At 38.0% G+C, this 17,872-nt stretch overlaps 1 protein-coding gene across 6 annotated transcripts in view; it reads left to right on the top strand.

Moving 5' to 3' along the window:
• Positions 1-7,716: 7,716 nt before the first annotated feature.
• The window catches only part of LOC122654294 (probable E3 ubiquitin-protein ligase ZFP1), a 47,517-nt gene continuing 37,361 nt past the window's right edge, over positions 7,717-17,872 (top strand). The window contains exons 1-3 of one of the 6 annotated variants that reach the window (XM_043848320.1): positions 7,717-8,102; positions 8,954-8,992; positions 9,165-9,234. The gene's annotated coding sequence lies outside the window, so the exon portion shown is untranslated. Of the gene's footprint in view, positions 8,103-8,857; positions 9,235-15,464; positions 16,619-17,872 lie in introns of those variants that run through there. The other 5 variants (XM_043848317.1, XM_043848321.1, XM_043848319.1 and 2 more) reach the window with 5 other exon arrangements.

Genomic DNA, 17,872 nt, shown 5'->3' with positions numbered 1-17,872 from the left:
TTTCAAGAAAATTAGAGAGATTAACATGCTCTGCACCTCTATTAGTTCTAAGTCTTTTAATTCTCTTCCCAAGTTGATTTTCAACTTCCGTCTTATATGAAATAAATGTATTACACGCTTTATCCTTTGAAGCAAGCAAATAAATCATAGTATACCTTGAATAGTTATCAATACAAGTTACCATGTACTTCTTACCGCCTCTTGATTTTAGTGACTTAAAATCGCATAAGTCACTATGAACAAGATCAAGAAGATTACTTTGTTTTGTCACAGACTTATGTGGCATCTTAGTAAATTTGGCCTCAACACAGATAGGACACTTGTCCAAGAAGGGTTTGGTGTTACCATCAATTAATCCCAACTTGTAAATCTTGTTAATGTATGCAGCACTACAATGTCCTAACCTAACATATGCCACATATCATAAGAACCAACAAAGTAAACAGAACTAGAAACTTCATTCATAACATCAGAAACACTTAATACAAAGAGCCCATCACTTAGGTAACCCTTTCCTACGAATGCATCATTCTTAACCAATATCATCTTGTCAGACTCAAAAGATAATTTAAACCCTGTCTTGTTCAAGAGTGGCCCTGACACTAAGTTCCTCCTTATTTCAGGAACATGAAGAACATTGTTCAAGATTAAAGTCTCGTCCGAAGTCAATTTCAAAGTAATTTGTCCTTTGTCGACAACAATCGAAGTATTAGAATCTTTCGTAATTACCCTTTCATCTGTGATAACCGGTGAATACTTGGAAAACATACTTTGATCCCCACTGATATGTCGAGTAGCACTAGTGTCGATAACCCAATCTTTGGGTTTATCAACCATATTCACCTCGGTTACCATAGCAATGAAAATCTCGCTTTCAATAAAATTAACTTTTTTCTCATTCTTTTTCTTATTTCGACAATCCTTTTTGAAATGACCTGCTTTGCCACAGATGAAGCAATTACCATTTTTCTTCTTGAAGCTCTTATCCTTCTTAATTTGAAGGCTCTTCTTGAATGGTGATTGCTACCCGATTTTCACAAGGTTTGCTTTGAGTTTAGTCAACCCAGTTGCCTTGTCAACATTATCCTTTGCTCTGTTCCTTTTCTCAATTTTAATTCGGACCACAATTTGCTCAAATGTCCATTCTTTCCTCTTATGTTTCATAGCCACTTTGAATGCATTCCAAGAGGAAGCTAATTTTTCAATCAAGAAACTGATAACAAAAACATCAGGCAAGACAATATTCTCTTTGGCCAATCGTTCAATAAGTATTTGGAACCTGTCAACCTGAGGAGATATTTCTTCTCCATCATTCATCTCAAAATTGAGAAAATTTCCCACCACATATTTGCTGCTTCTCGCACTTCAAGAGTATACTTCTTGGTGAGCGCTTTCCAAATAATATAACCAAACTCAAGTGAATTGTAAACATTGTACAATTCAAGAGAGAGAGAGCGTTCAATATATGATTTTTGCACTGGAAGTCTGCCTCTATCCATGTAAGCCTCTTTACTTCAAGTGCAGCATCATCACTTTGGTTTGGTTTGGGTTCTGTTAAAACAAACGCTACCCCAATTTGAGTCAAAGCGAACAACATCATTTGTTTCCAATGTTTGAAATTTTGACCATTGAACTGGTCAATTTTGTCAAACTTCAAAACAATCCTCATTTTCTCCATCAACGGCTAAAGGGCACTTATCGAGGGCACAACATTAGTCGGATGAGAAAACATGGTAGGCAACACTGGATTGGCATCAACATTTGGATCGACAAACATTTGGATCGCAATAAATCATTTGCTATTAGATAGCTGGCAATCGATATATATATATATATATATATATATATATATATACCGAATGAAATATCAAAATAAATACAGAAATGAAACAACTTACAGTACCACGATGACTGTCTTCTTGTTTCTTCCAAAGCAGCAAGCAGCAACACAAATGGAGTCGTACAGAGAGTACTTTCCTTAAGGTGTTAAATGCCCCTATACGTGCAGATCCGGGTTGACCTTGGCGTTCTACCTCCAAGATAAAACCACTTCAATCACAATTGGCAGCACCCAAGAGTAATTACAATACGGAGTACCCGAAGGTAATTACTCAGTAATCAGAAAGGAAGAAGAAGGAGAAAAGAAACAAACAGAATGCAGAGAGCACACTGTTTGAAGAGTATAAGAAAACACTTGCACGAATTGTATGTTTTGAAGCCCAAAGCCCATTCATATTTATAGGCCCACCAATATCTGTACATATGGGACGTGTCTCTACACACCTGTACATGTATAAACATGTACACCCCCATATACAGACCCCTTTACATACAGGTATGTGTACATACCAAGTCCCTACGTATGGGTGTATGTATATGCATGTGTCTATACGTACTACAATGCATATGCATGATGCCATTTCGGATAAGGGTGCATGTGCATGTATGTGGGTGCATGTATTTCACCAAAAAGAATACACTATATGAACCCACACCCACACCCACCCCACCCTAGACCACGGCCCCACCTGGCCCGGCACTGCTCGACGTGTGCGTGTGTGAAAAGTACCCTGGACCCCAACCTCACACATGGGACAAGGGAGACTTCCCTTAGAACCCTATGTATGAACTCTTATTAGTTCACCATTCCACTTGTCCATAAGCAATGTGGGACTAAACTTGAAGAGACACTCAAGCCTTTCCAAGTTTTCTTACAAGTTTACACAAGAGGTCCTCGGTTCAAACCACCATGCATACACATATACAAGTGTTTCCAACAAAATCAAAACAAAGTGGAGGGAAATGGTTTTTCATATTTGAAACTTATATTTCAAAAGGACATTTCAAAAAAGGAATGGTTTAAAACTATTTTCGAAAACACAAAATCCAACAATTCACCTTTAAACTCATCAACTGAGTAACAATCTTGTTACACTCATTGATATGATCAACAATATTTGATCATTCCTCCATTCTAAATTGATACACTTTCTTCCTAAGAAGTAACTTATTTGTGAGAGAATTCGACATATATCATTATTCCAATTTTTTTCCACAACTTAGTCTGAAAGACTTCATTCAAAATATTATATTTTCATCTCATTTGCTTTTCCTAATCCTCAATTGGGATCTTCTCCGGCTTCTCTCCAATCAATGGTCTGATCAAGCTCTGTTGTATCAAGATGTATTTGATTGTGTTTTGCTATAAACCAAAATTATTCTTACCATAAAATTTCTTCACCACAAGCATTATTGATCTCAAATCAATCTTCTTGAAATATCTTATGTGCTAACAATCTACCAAGACCGTAGACCTCTATCTTAGTCACCAACCAATAGCTCTGATATCACTTGTTGGGGTTTGGAAACAACTTTCTCTTTCGATGTAAGCACCTTACGAATTTGTATGTGTAAGATCAACAAGAACAAGAAAAAAATTAATCACACAAGAGGGATAAGATATTTACGTGGTTTGACAATACCGCCTTCATCCACGAAGTGATTCAATATTTTGCTAAGAACAAGAAAAGAAAAATAGTAATACAACTTTGCAATTTGTCTCCCAAACCTAAGACTCTTGTACACTTTTTTTCTCTTCCCTTTTTTCACTTGGTCACTTACTCACCTCTCTCTCTACCTTGATGGGTAAGATTTCACTTTTTCTATCCTTAAAGAAAACCCACTACACACTTATTCCAAAGTATCTCTTGGAAGCACGGTTTGTAATCCAGGTAATGGACTCGGGATCAGTTAAGGTCGATACCAATCTGATACGGACCAGGATCATAAAAATCATCCTAGATTGACAAAAAATGACCAAAATCTAGGCTTTATCAGATCGATTATTATATCTATAAAAAAAAATTATATTAAAAAAAAAAAAAAAAAAACAATTCTAAAAAAACTGTAGTCACTATTATGACGGCTTCCCTAATCCCTAATTTTTTGTTGAGCTTATCTAATCTCTATTTTTGTGTTGAGTTTATCTTCTTGGCCTCCTCAACCTCAACCTCAACCTCAACCACTACCACCATTATCGTCATTATCTAAAAAAAACTCTAGGTTTAATTCCTAGTAAAAAACGGGAAGATCCCTTTCGGTAAAATCCCTCATTTTTCTCTAGTGGATTTGAGGCTCCCAAATCTCTAAATCAGGGCATGAAAGGATCTTGGTTCTATAACCTTTTAAACCATACCACCTTAAGAAGATTAATGTTTACATGGAATGAAATATTCCCTTAATGGGTCCCCCAGTAAAAAACAATAAAGTCCCTCCTTTTTCTCTAGTGGATTTGAGGCTCCCAAATCTGTGAATCGCGACTTGAAGGCTTGAACGAAGAACAAAGGAAAAAATATGGATTTTAAAACCTTTTTGCAAGTCATGCATATTGGATCGCCCAATTTGAACGGGTTATCCAATCCAACTACTGATTCATAAAACCTGGACATGATCGGTCTAATCTTGATCGGCTGAGGCCGATATCGATCCGACCCGTGAACCATGCTTGGAAGCTTCACCTTGCTTAATATCTTCAACTACCAACTACTTCTACTTACTTGGAAGAATCAATCTTATTGAAGACTCCAGTCTTCCACTTGAAGACTTTTTACCTCCCATACAAATGAACAACCCAAATTAGACTATTAAACCAATCCATCAACTAGTCTAGATAAAACCATCAAATCCAACAAGTAGCAACAACAAATGGATTGAACAACTAAGGGTTTGTATGGCATTTTATTGTTTTTATACTTTTTTGGAACAAAAATGGGACGAAACCTATATGTGTCGTGTGGTTCGTTATTTTTTGGATTGAACTAGTAAAAAAAAAAAAAAAAAAAAAAAAAAAGATTTGTCACAATTTTGAGAAACACAAAAAAGAAACTCCAAAAAAACAAAAATACAAACTAAAAGCAAAAATGTGCACGATATAGACTCGATATTCACGAATCGCCACCACCAACACTGTTGCCACCACTGCCACCATTACCTCCACCTCTTCCCTTTTTTTTTGAGATAGGCCCTAAGGAAAGTTGAACTCATGACCTCTTATTTGTGAGATGTTGGTCTTTGCCAACTGAGTGATCCCTTGGGGTCCTCCACCTCCACCACCACCACCACCACCACCACCACCACTACCACTAAATAGGATAAACACGCAATCCATATATATTTCTCAAAAATCTGTTTTTAATTCAAAAACAATATTTTAGAATAGAAACATTGGCGTACAAATCCTAAGATGTAAAACAAGAGATTTAAACCATGAATAAAGTGTGGGCAAAAGGATATGCGAGATTCTATCCTATGCCGCTTGCTCAAAAAACTCTCTCTCTCTCTCATTGCACAATTAGTATTCAATCCCTGCATTTAGTCAAGAAAGACTTCCATATTTTATTAGAGTGTCGTCCAAAATGCAAAAAGAAAGGAAGCACAGAATGAGGAGGTGAGGGGTGCTAGCGTTCAAAGTGTGTCAAATATTTTCTTTCGTTCACGCAAGTTTTATGCTTGCGTGTCCCACTCAGTCCTCCAATTCGTGAAAAACGAAACGGAAAACAGAAAAAACTTTTAGCCGCTTGCTTCCACGGTTGCTCCTACGATGCTGAGCCTCTGACACCGGTAGAAGCACAAAAGAGTTTCGTCTTTCCAGCCTTTTCTTTACAAACTGGATAACCTTGTAGGTAGGTTTCTCAGCTATCAATACATTCTTATTTTACATCTCGCTATCAACAGTTGGCAACGGTTGCCTTTTCTTTTCCAATAGATGCACGTGTCGTACACTCGTACCTTGATTCCTTGAGACATTCTTTGTTGTGTAATTACATTTATCTCCCTGACAAGAAAGTCCCTCTACACACGATGTCGACACTGTTTCATCCATGCCCTTTCCCGTTTCACACGTGTTATCATCCCGTGTCAGTGTTGCCCCGCTTTTTTCTTCTTCTCTACGGTAAGGGTGAGGTGTCACTATTGGCCTATTGGGCAGGGTGCGTACCACCCACGTGGTACAAATAATGTGGCCACTTAAGGGTAAGATCGTAATTTCAAGGTCAGATAAAAAGTACGATGGAATAACACTTTTATGTTCCACGTGTCAACAGATAAGCGCGAGTGAGTTGGGGCGCGTCTCCAAAATCCACTGTAGAAGGCGCTTTTCCCTCGCCCTCGAGTCTGTGTTTTTTATTTTATTTCTGGTAAAAACCCTCGAGTTTGTGTTACAGAAGGAGAAGGAGAGAATTGCTTGCAACTATCCTATTTATTATGTGATGGGATATAAGAAGGATTATTACTTGTTTGTTACTGTAAACGTAAGTCAGTTTCTTTATTAGTTTTCCGGTTTCGGAGGTGGGTGTCAAAGCAATCTCTCCTCCTGTTCTTCAGCACCAACGCAGCCACACCGCTTCATCACTTTTCAATCAAATTGTCTCTCTGCGGAGAATCGTTCGTAGCTTTTTTGCTCTCGATCTTGTCTGACCTTTTCATTGATCGAACTTGTCGGTGATTACGTATTTTCGGTCATCTAAGGTATGCTTTTCCGGCGAAATTTCATCTTATTTAGATCGATCATCTATTGATCGTTGTCGTTATTATAATTTATCGGCTTCTGTTGTTGAAGTTTATCTTTTTTCGATGTCTTGAAGTATAACTATGTGATCATCTAATCGTTTTACAACTGGTGGATAGATTCTTCTGTGACATCGATAACTTTTAGTGTTTGTGAAGGCAAATATGTTATGCGATAACGGCATCTAATTCTTGTTATTCTGGTCTGCTGATTTTGTGTCTTCTGTCTTCGGTCCGGAGTAGTTGTTTCTCTTTTATCTTTTTTAGGATCAGTTCATGAGCTCTTTACTCCGGTCTCTGTTCAGGAAATTCATGTTCGATTTTGCAGAATGAGTTGTGTTTTTTTAACAATTCTCTAGAATATTTGAGGAATATCTTTAAATTTGGTGGTAGTGGTTTTTATTTACTTTTTCTTTTTTTGAATTTTCATGTTGAAGAATTTAATTAGTTAAAATTTGGTTCCGGATGAACATGATTGTGATCGGTGATGCTTTGTGACAGAGTATATTGTTTTTTCAATATTATTTTATTGTTATGGAAAAATTATTTGACTGTTTTTTGGCTTGAGCTCACCATATCTAACATCGTCATGGCAGTCTTTATATTTCACTATCTTCTTCTCCCATCTAACAAAGTTTGAGGCAACTTCATTGTTACAAATGGAAGGAGCCATTTTTTTTTTGGGGGGGGGGGGGGGACTTTTTCGAAGGTTGGCTTTGTTTCTAGGCCATGTACTGTAGTTAAACTAATGGAAAATAAATATGCAGAGAACTTGAGAGACTGGGATATGTATTCTTAGGTCAACTTTGTCATGCTTACCATCAGTATTCACTGATTTTGTTCTCATTTGCATCCTACCAGTAACATGTAAATTGAAAAGGCTTTGAATCATAAGCTGGAATATGAAAAGAAAGCGTTAGAGGATGATATTAAGGAATATAGTTTAGCTTATGAAAATTTCTTAATTAATAAAGCAATTCTATTACAGGATCAGTCTTTAAAGTAGAAAATCAAGAACTTGATGCTTCAGTATATAGGTGTTTTCCTAGTTAAACAATTTGCATCTAGATCTTGTTCTTGTTTTGACCCTAATGCCAAATTGTGTGTCTATGTCTTGGTATAGGAAATGATCTGGACAGTTATCTGATAACAGTTAATGGGGCATCGAAGATAATTACAAGATTAGAGGCAATACAAAATGTTTGGATTAAATTAACTTCAGTGGTTCCTAGGAGTTGATTTCCCTCTTGTAAACTACTTTGTAAGTGACCTGCTTACTTGATGCTGCTTTCCTTGCTGAAATTTCATGAGTCTAGTATACCAAAACCGAAGCTGAAGCTGAACTAATCATACTTATCTTACATTCTCAACAAGTGTTGGATGAGTCCCTCGAATTTGCTACTCTGGGGGCTGTTTCGAAAGCAATTACTCAAGGATTAAAATGGGTCTGCTCGCCCATCACCAGAATGAGAGATACTATTTCTAAGATCCTGAGCTTCTGGAACAAGAAGGATTTGTTCCTTGAACAAAGGAATCAAGTGATTATTTTAAATTTCCAAGCGCTAGTACTGAACTTACCCATTCCCTTGCTTTATCATTCTATCATTATCGGTTATAATCCTATTCCACAAAGTTTACATGAGTGGCATATTTATCTGAATATAGTGAGGAGTATCATCTAAATAGATTCTTACACTAGATGATTCATCATTATCTCTCTTCTCCATCCAGAAATCTTCCCCCTGGGGTACTATTAGTTGGAGCTTTAGAAGGTAATAGGCTTCATACAGAAATATAAAGGCAATGCTTGCTACTTCTATCATCATCGGTTATAATCCTATTCCACAAAGCTTACATGAGTGGCATATTTATCTGAATATAGTGAGGAGTATTATCTAAATTTGTTCTTACGCTAGATGATTCATGATTATCTCTCTTCTCCATCCAGAAACCCCTGGGGTACAATTAGTTGGAGCTTTAGAAGGTAATAGGCTTCATACAGAAATATAAAGGTAATGCTTGCTACTTTGAGATTTTCCCTTGATCCTCTTTAAGGTACAATAGAATAAATGTAAAAAGGGTTTTAGCATCAGTAATCTTCCTCCTGCGGTAGGAAGGTTTATTGTGAAATAAATAAGCATTATAGGATTCTAAAATCCATATGCTGATTTTGATGCATTTGAATTCAGCATCACTTCAATATATATCTTGGAAGTAGCTTTGTGTTTCCATTGTTTTCCTTATCTGTGATTAGGTTTAGTTGATTTCGATCAATATGAAGGTTTATGGAAAGATAATTTTTCTTACTGAATCACAAACAGCTCCTTCCTTCTAGTTACCTTATTTTTCAATTACTTACCTGAACAATGGGAAATATGCAATTTCAAAGGCATGTGGCATTAGACTGGGAAAATGCCTGTATGTGCAGGTGAGAAGGGTTGTATTTTGGTGATCTGTCTCTCTATTTATCCTTCTCTAATTCTCTACTTTTCTCTGTTAATATCCTCCCTTCTCCAAAGGCTCACTTCAGTGGTTACAGCATTCTAAACTGTTATCCTTCCAACGGATTTCTCAGAACTTTTTGTCCTGTTATCATCCAGAAATTCCAATTGCTTCTTTAGAAGATTGTATCATCCCTGTGTGCTCGAATTTTGCTAACATTCATATTCAGTAAGTTTCCCCGACCTAATCACGTTAGTTTTTGATAGCTCAATTAATGCAACAGTCCAAAACTTTTCTGTCTAATGTGGTTCTATTTTAACTTACAACAGGTTCCTTTTTTTTTTCTTTCTTTCAAATAGGTGAATATTTTTCATGACAAATGGACAACTAATGCCGTAGCCTCATTTGAGGGGTGGATTGGTTGATGGCTTTCTAATTTGCAGTTTAAGCTGAATTTTGAAAGGTGTTTCATGATCTATCTCCTATAAACCCTATCTTCTTCTGAAATCCTGAGTTCCTATCATGGGCCACTATGTTCGATCAGCTGGAGTTTCAGCTCTCGTAAGGAAGGCATGGAGTGGAGATCGTTGGAGGTTGTATTTCCAATTTACTGGATTATCATTGTCGATGCATACATTGGCGCTGCCCTTCCCTAACAGTTCGAGCTTTTAGGTGAAACGGTAGCGAACATGGTATTAGAGTGGAGAGGTCAAGTGTTCAACTCTTAAGAAGTGCATCAGAAGAGTTTTCCCGACATTTCTTCTCCCTCAGTGCCGCGTGAAGGAAATGCCGTGTGAGCTCCACGTGCAAGGACCATGGGATCTTGGCCTGCACATGCGGGGGAGTGTTGATGTATACATTGACACTTCCCTTTCCTAATAGTTCGAGCTTTTAGGTGAAATGGTTGCAACAATCACATCATTCCTTGCCTACATGGACTGCTATTTCTACCTTTCCCATTGTAATCGTTGGAATAGTGTCAAGCCTTGGCTCTTCTTATTTACCTTTGCTGCAGGTTACCATTCTAAGGGTGACGGATCCCTACTGATAATGGCGCTAGTGAGAAAAGATATTAAAATGTTTTTATGCCGGCTACCTCTGAGGTATTTATTTCCTGCGATGGTTTTTGGTAGTTGACTAAGCTCCTGAACGGAAGGCTTTATATAAATTCGTATCAGGTGCTTTTTTGCTTTATAATCATGTCGAGGCATTATAAATCTGCCAAGCCACTCCTGTAGTCCTGTTAATTTTAGCTAAAAGCTTAGGATGAGCATACATTGATTATATGTTTTCTATGGGATGAGATTTCATATGGACTAACTCTGATTTTCCTTGTTGGGCCACCAATGCAACCATGGGTTACAAAACCCTGTTTTTGGGTCGCTATGGGCCACCCAAGTGATCAAAATCCAAATATAAAGGAGCAGTGGCAGTTCTGTAAATATATAGAAGTTCGTGACCCCTTTGGTTAAGAAAACAGGAGCTGAGACTAATTGGTAGGTAAGTTCTAAAGGAAGGATCAATCTGGAAGTGAATATTAGAATGGTGGATAAAACAGAATAAAATCAGAAAGCAAGGGGGTGTGTGTAAATTAACAGTGGCTGTCCTTATTTGCAATTAACAAAATAAGGTTTTCTTCAGTCTCATATTGAAACACACAACAGGCCAGGCCAAGACTGGTTGAAGATGAGAGATTTCACCCTATCTAGCAGAGTTCGAGCTTGAAACTTTGAGAGAATAATCCTATCACAGAATCCTCTTAAAATCAGTTGATAGCAATCCCAAAGGAAACACTAGAAGTAAGACAAAGCTTGCGGAAACCAGACTGGGCAGTAATTGCAGAACCAGTTTTGGTTTCAAGGAGATATCTCACAGCAGGGTTCGCTATATGGACTAAGATCTAGGGTTGAGTCAAACAGTAAGAACCAGTTAAAGGTATTGAATCTCAAAAATAGAAGGAAGGAATTCAGAAGGAAGGAGAATCAGTGAGAAAGAAGTGAAAAAGATTGCGCATGAGAGGAGAGACGGATCTAAATCGCTGGAGGAGGAGAGGAAAGGGACATGGCCAGCAGTCACACCACAACCACAACAAGAGTAAGAGTGTCCTAGTGCACGAGGTTCCCGCTACTGCAGGGTCTGGGAGGGGCAAATGTATGCAGCCTTGCCCCTGCTTCACAGAGAGGCTGTTTCCATGTTTTGGAACCTGCAACCATCAATAGCACAACTTAACCATTGTGCCAAGGCTCGCCCACAACAACAGTAAGAAAACCAATATTCTGTATTCAACTTATCATGCTGTACCATTATCGTGGCTGTACTGGCGTGATTCTAATGTGGAGACCCAGACCAAGAAGAAACGGATCCAAACCTGGTCGCCCAAAAAAGTGATATTTTGAGATTTAATTTATTGGGTTGTTTTATGTAATTTAGATACCATAGGATAGTTTCCCAGTTGAGTTGAATTCTATTTCTGTTTTAGGATGTAATTAGGAGTTTCTTTATATATATATATATATTGCGTACTGTTGTAATCTATTCTCAGAATATTGAATGAAAATTTGAGTTTGAGTTTGCCTTCAGGGCTGTGGGGTTGTGGGTCAGTAGCCAGGTTGGTTGTCCATACCATTCTCCCTTATTCTGTTGGTTCCTCCTATCTTCCTTACATCCCAGGTACAATCCTTCTTTCCTCCTCCCTAATTCTTCTTCTCTTTCCTTATCGTTATTCTGTTTTCGATTTCGTTCCCTTCTACTATCGAACCAACAGGGCTGAGAGAGATTTGATCAATCTCCCTTGTCCTTTGTTCTTTCACCTTCAAACTTGGGGCTTGGAATCGCTACCTCAGGGTGAATCCACCTGCAAAGTCCCTGTCCGAAACACTGCTGGAAGCTTAGAGACCTACGTTTCTCAATTTTCCCCAGGTTTAGTTTCAGAATTTAAATATCCTTTCTTCACTTGCTGTTTTGGGTGTCCTTTAGCTGATTACAAGAGATTTTTTGGGTGTAAAGACTATTCGCCAGAAATTTCAGGTCGATCCGTGATTGCATGAGAGATTCTCTCATCTGAAACAGATTCTGGTCTGTCGCAAGGAAGAAGGAAACTGACTCTTAATATTTCCATTTAAGGCCGTCTTTCTATTATTTACCAAAAAAAAAAAAACCATCTTTTTAAAGTCGATTCTAATTACTCCTTGTCCCTTTTCCGACATTCCAGAAAGCTCTTCTTTTCAACTTATATTTACAGTTTGGTTCTAATATTTGTTTAATTATAAGGGTTTGAACTGCTCCAGAAGTTACAAAATTGCCACTAATCCTTATTTTACAAGTTGCTATCACTCGAGGTGGTCAACTTCTATCAGTCCGAGTAAACTGAGGCAGACATTGCCCATCTCAGGACCGGTTTACCTCTGTTGAAACTTCTAACAACTCACTTTGGACTAATATTGATAACCTCACCACTAGTGTCACATCTCTTCAGACCATGATGGCTTACCTAAAAGTTTCCTGATAAACTGACACATTCCAATAAGGGAAAGAGTCCAATTCAGTTTGGGGACTCTTCCAACTCCAATTCACAACTCTCTGTTTTTCCTCATAGCCAACATCCACATTCCTCCCAAACATCGGGACCTGAATTCTTTCAGAGGGAGTGTGGGTTCTCAACAAGGGGCCCTGTTTCACATTGTCCCACCACCACCACCACCACCACTATATGGAGCTGGTCGAACTCTTGACGATGCTCTTTATGAGCTGAAATAGGGGCCAAGTTGGATGCTAGAAGAAGAAAGCAGAGTTTGACTATCACAGCACCTGAAAAGCAGGGAAGGGTTCCAAACCTAAACAAAAGAAGGCTCTGCACCTGCCTTACGTCTCTTCTTTTTCTACGAGTCACCATCCCGTCTCTAAGCTTTAGCAACGAAAAAGCAAAAAGACCTTACTAAAAGAGAGAGTGTAGCTCTTAGAAGTCAAAAGCCTGGAGCCTAGCATCGCAGAACAAGTTTGTCGCGCCTTCTATGGGGATAACAATCTGAAGTAGTACCTTGATTGGACTCATAGGCTGGAGATCATCTTTGATGGTATGGCTCGAGTGAGGCAAGGAAACTCCTATTCACCAAAGCCAAGTTGAAGGGCACGGCTTGTGTGTGGTGGATCAAGTACCAACAGAAGAATCAGGCCCGAGGTATTGGCTGGTCAACACTAAAGCTGAAATGGACGAAGTCATGAACTGGAGATTTTTGCCTGTAGACCACAAGCAGCGTATGCACCTTCAGTTCTTGCAATTGCCACAGGACAGTATGACCGTTGAGGATATGCGGCTAAGTTCTATTACTTAGCCATTAGGTTTGACTTCACGTGGAACGAAGGGGTGTTAGTGGCATAGTTTCGAAACCGGTTACACACTTAGATCATACATGTTGGACCATATTCATGAGTTGTATAGGAATATTTAAGTTGTTATTAGTCTGCAGTTTCCGGCAGTGTCCATGAAATAAAAATTTATTGTAAAAATTGGTTTATAATAGATCTATTGTATACATGGATGTCTGTTGCGATTGCTATACAAAAGAAATAACATACGTCCAGAGATATCTCTCTCTTTCTTTTTATTTTCATTCACATCTGTACCTTTTGGTGGAAATTAATGAAGAGAAATTTTCTTCTAAAAAGTATTCTTTCTTGTAAACATCAATCCATGGTCATTTTTTCCTATCGCTCTGAACATCCGTGAGATGTGCAAAACAAGAAAGCTAACTTAAGACAGAATGGGAGAACCCAAATTTACTTGCTTTCCAGAGAGGTTCCTCATCATGTTCAAAGTGGTGGATGTCATAAACAACCACATGCTATATCTTATTTTCATTTTAGTGACAAGAACTGATACATATTGTGAAAAATTTCTCACTTGGAACATTTTTGTTGAGGGTTATATATAGATATATATTCTGGCTTATTATAGTCATTCTGCAGATAAAACAGAGGTGTTACAGGTGCATCTTCATAGAAATTAAACTTGAGAGTCATTGGGTTTTATCATTACCGGTACAAAATGGAGGTAAGATATCTAGAATTCTTCTTCGATTGGAAAATTTTTCAAAACACATCATTAATCTATTCTATTGTATAAAGAGAAGCGGATGCCTACTTTCGTGTATGCCATGTCATATATTTGGAGGCCGGGCTCCCCCTTCTTGTCCATATACTTCTCGGATAGAACTTTTGCTAATAAATTAAGGAAAAAACATTGCAACTTATAAAAAAAACCAACAAATTTTAGCATTTTAGAAGTCTAAAAATAACCACTTCTAGAGGGTGGGCCTTGGCACAATGGTGAGGTTGCTCCATTGTGACCTAGTGGTCGCGGGTTTGAGTCAGGAAACAGCCTCTCCGTGAAGCGGGGGTAAGGCTGCATACATTATGACCCTCCTCAAACCCCACAATGGCGATAAGCCTCATGCACTGGGTACGCCCTTTTTCTTAAAAAAAAAACATAACTACTTCTAGTCTCCCCCCACTGTCCTTATTTCTCTCCCACTTACCGGTTTCAATTCTCTCCCCCCCTCCCTCCTTTTCCTACATGGCTGATCTGAGTGTTTCCATCTCTTACACTAACTGTTTACTAGAGGAACTACTATAATATGCTCAACATACTTACATAAAAGTACTGCTATCACACACTATATAATGTTAATTTTCTGTGTTGGGTGATGTATTCTTCATTTGTTCCAATGGCTCCTGGATTTTCTGTCCTCTCCCCTACCCTCCAAGAAAATTCTGTCCCCTTGGTTGTCATGTGCAGTACTGCACAAAATGAAACAATGTTAGTGGGAAAGAAAATATTTGAACTCTTCAATTGCAGGATCGCTGAGAGGATTTGGTGATGGTCTGTGAGCCAAAACAGAAGAGATCGAATCAGCTAATAGATATAATTTACTTTAAGTGAAAAACCCAATAGTTGGAGAAAAGAAAGAAAGAATGATTTTCCCTCTTGCTTAATACCGTTCCACATTTTTGCCTTGATACGGTTCCACATTCTTGACTTCTTTCTGGTACTCTCTTGCTTATAAAAACCCAGGGGGTGGGTGGGTTGGATGAACTGTATGGAACATTCTCGGAAAACTAATCAACTGGTGGCTTTTGTTTAAGTGGCACCTTATCGATTTTAAGATATAACCTTATAGTAATAAATCTTTTTTTTTTGCCCTTGTTCTATGGGGGTACTCTAAAACAGAGCCATTGATTCTTGGCCTAGGAATTGGTTATCATGTCATGGATTTCCTTACCTTGGCACTAGGTTTAGTTGATTTCATTATGCAGGTTGAAGGACGGATTGTATATCTTCTTGGCTTCTTACTCTTATGTGTTTTCCCTGACCTCTGAGATGTATCACACCAAGTTGTATGGGAGCTTTAAACAGGGGCATATATGCTGGTACAGGTAAGAAGGGTTGGTATAGTGAAGCTCCTCTCTCTCTCTATCTATTTCCCAGTTGTTAGAGCATTTAATTCCTCTAAACTGATTCTCTCAGAAACATTGATACCACCAGTGGTTTTGACCATTTGGATGGTTGTTTGGGTTGTCCATGTCGATTGACTCCAGTAATTCTCTCGATTTGATTTTCTTACGATCCTACATTCTTTTTGTCAGGTCCCCCCTTGCTTAGCCTCTGGAACATTCCTAGTCTTGATTCTCTAGTGTTGATTTATTTACTGTTAACAGGCACTTTGTTTTGTGTCAAGGTTTATTTACTTCCTAGCCATCTACACGACAGCGTAATCTTGTGGATGGCTTGGTTGGCCTTTCTTCTTTACAGCGAACAACTGAATTATGGATGGTGTTGCAGGCACCTTTTGAATTCACCGGGCAACAGAAGGAAGGATTTCCATTCCTGAAATCCTGCATTCTCATCAAATTTCATTATTCGTGAACTCTTGGAGAGAACAATAGTGATTACAAAGACTTCATTTTTTGATTTGCAGAGTTACTACTTAAATTGTGCTCATGGAGAGTGCACAACATTGCCATGCTAATCCAAGCAATAGAGGCTGTGTTGGGATGGTGCTTTTTGCTCATAGCTGTGTAGTTCTTTCTGAGGATGGTAGGATCCTTGGGAATAGCATATGTGAGTAATTTTCTAGACAATGGTTGAACATGCTAAGGGGCATTGATGAAATTAGAGATCCAGGAATAACCTAATATCTCTTGTTATTGCTGCCTTGCTAGCTTTGACATGATGGATCTCATCTGCTACAATTTCACAAAGTGGATTCATAAGAGGCCAGTCATATTTTGATTGTTCACTGGGGAGCCCTTTTATTTATGTGGGAGGATTTCTGAAACTGTAAAACATTGGATGTGATAATACAATGGCGGAAACTCCAGGCATGGTACAAGGATAGATGTAAGAATTCTGGGTATGATGTGTCAGAACTGTGAGAAAGTTTATATTCTTGTGGGCATGAAGCTTGCATCTAGAGATTTTAGTAAATACCTATTAACGTAGAGAGAAGATTTTGGCTGTCTTATAAATCTTTCTTAATTCCGATCTTTACATGATCAACAAATCTTTTTGGCATATCCATAAATTGATCTCATTCTGGAGCAAGTGATTTTAGAGGTAGGCTGAATGATTACCATCAGTTTTGTAGACCAGTGGTTCTAGTACGGAGTTACTGATACAGTTATGCCTTGTTCGATCATTTTACAAGGCATTAGCAATGTGGTAATTCTTCTGGTATTCACCTTAACTACTGTGTCCTATTTTGCAAGTCCATAGGTAAACAGCACATCGTTGTCCTTAATTTATCCTTCTTTTTCTTTCCAATGCTAGATCATAGCAGTGCATCTGTGCTTAAGTCTCCTGTTTCATCTGTTTCCTTTTTAACTGACTTCAATTGTTAGGGTTGATATTACTAACCTTTTTCTCAGGTTAGGTAATTTTCATGCAGTATGTAGAAAAGTAATTACTACCTTGGGCCAAAACTTCCAGAGAGAAAGGTTGAGGTAACTTTGATATATGGTGTAGATTTAGTTTGTAGTTTCTTCATTTGAGTGGTGGGCTGGAAAGCATGTAAGATCTTCTGTTGTGTTTTCCTTTTCAAATCTGTCGATGTCGATCACACATTCACACAGCCATCTGTAGCCTATTCTTATTGTCAGAACCTTGAAAGTTAAAAAGAAAATTTTGGAATTCTAGAGGACTCTTTTTTTTTGGTTCAATGGACGGTGTGTTTTTATTTGAAAGCTGAGGCTATAGAGCATAGAATGCCAACTTTTTTTCTTCTTGATGGGAAGATGTGAACTTGGATTTTCAGCCTTTATACAGCTGGATTTCAGTGGACTGTCACAGTGGTTAAATTGTCTAAGAACTAATATATTTCTTGACGAAAATTTTCCATTTCACTTTTGGATATGTATCTCTTCATGGAACATATACATCTTCATTTCCTTAGTTTGTGACTGGAAGATATATTCAGAAGTGTTGTAAAATGTGAATTATAATCATTGTTGTCCATGTTTTCTCCCCAAATATTAGCAACGTAGGTGACATTGACATTGATACGGGTGTTTGTCTGACACGGATTAAAGGTGTGATGCAGAACCTGCTGTAAAATTCCACTTGCTTATGTGAAAGAAGATGTATTATCTTGGACATGTTATAGGCTGCAAATAAATGCAGTCAAACAATTCAATTTAATACGTTGGCAAGTAGGTTCATAATAATTTGTAATTGCATTCTGTAACTTCCATAGACTAAATAGGTGTGCTACTTTAAAAGATGGAACATCATTAGTATAAAATGATCTTTCTGTAACTTCTTCTCCTTAACCAAAATGGCATCTTTTGATAAAAGGAAGGATTTTGAAATCTA

This window comes from Telopea speciosissima, chromosome 3 (assembly GCF_018873765.1).
Source record: "Telopea speciosissima isolate NSW1024214 ecotype Mountain lineage chromosome 3, Tspe_v1, whole genome shotgun sequence".
Classification (NCBI taxonomy): domain Eukaryota; kingdom Viridiplantae; phylum Streptophyta; class Magnoliopsida; order Proteales; family Proteaceae; genus Telopea; species Telopea speciosissima.
The sequence above is the reverse complement of the archived record's forward strand: the minus strand, read 5'-3'. Positions and strand labels throughout refer to the sequence as shown.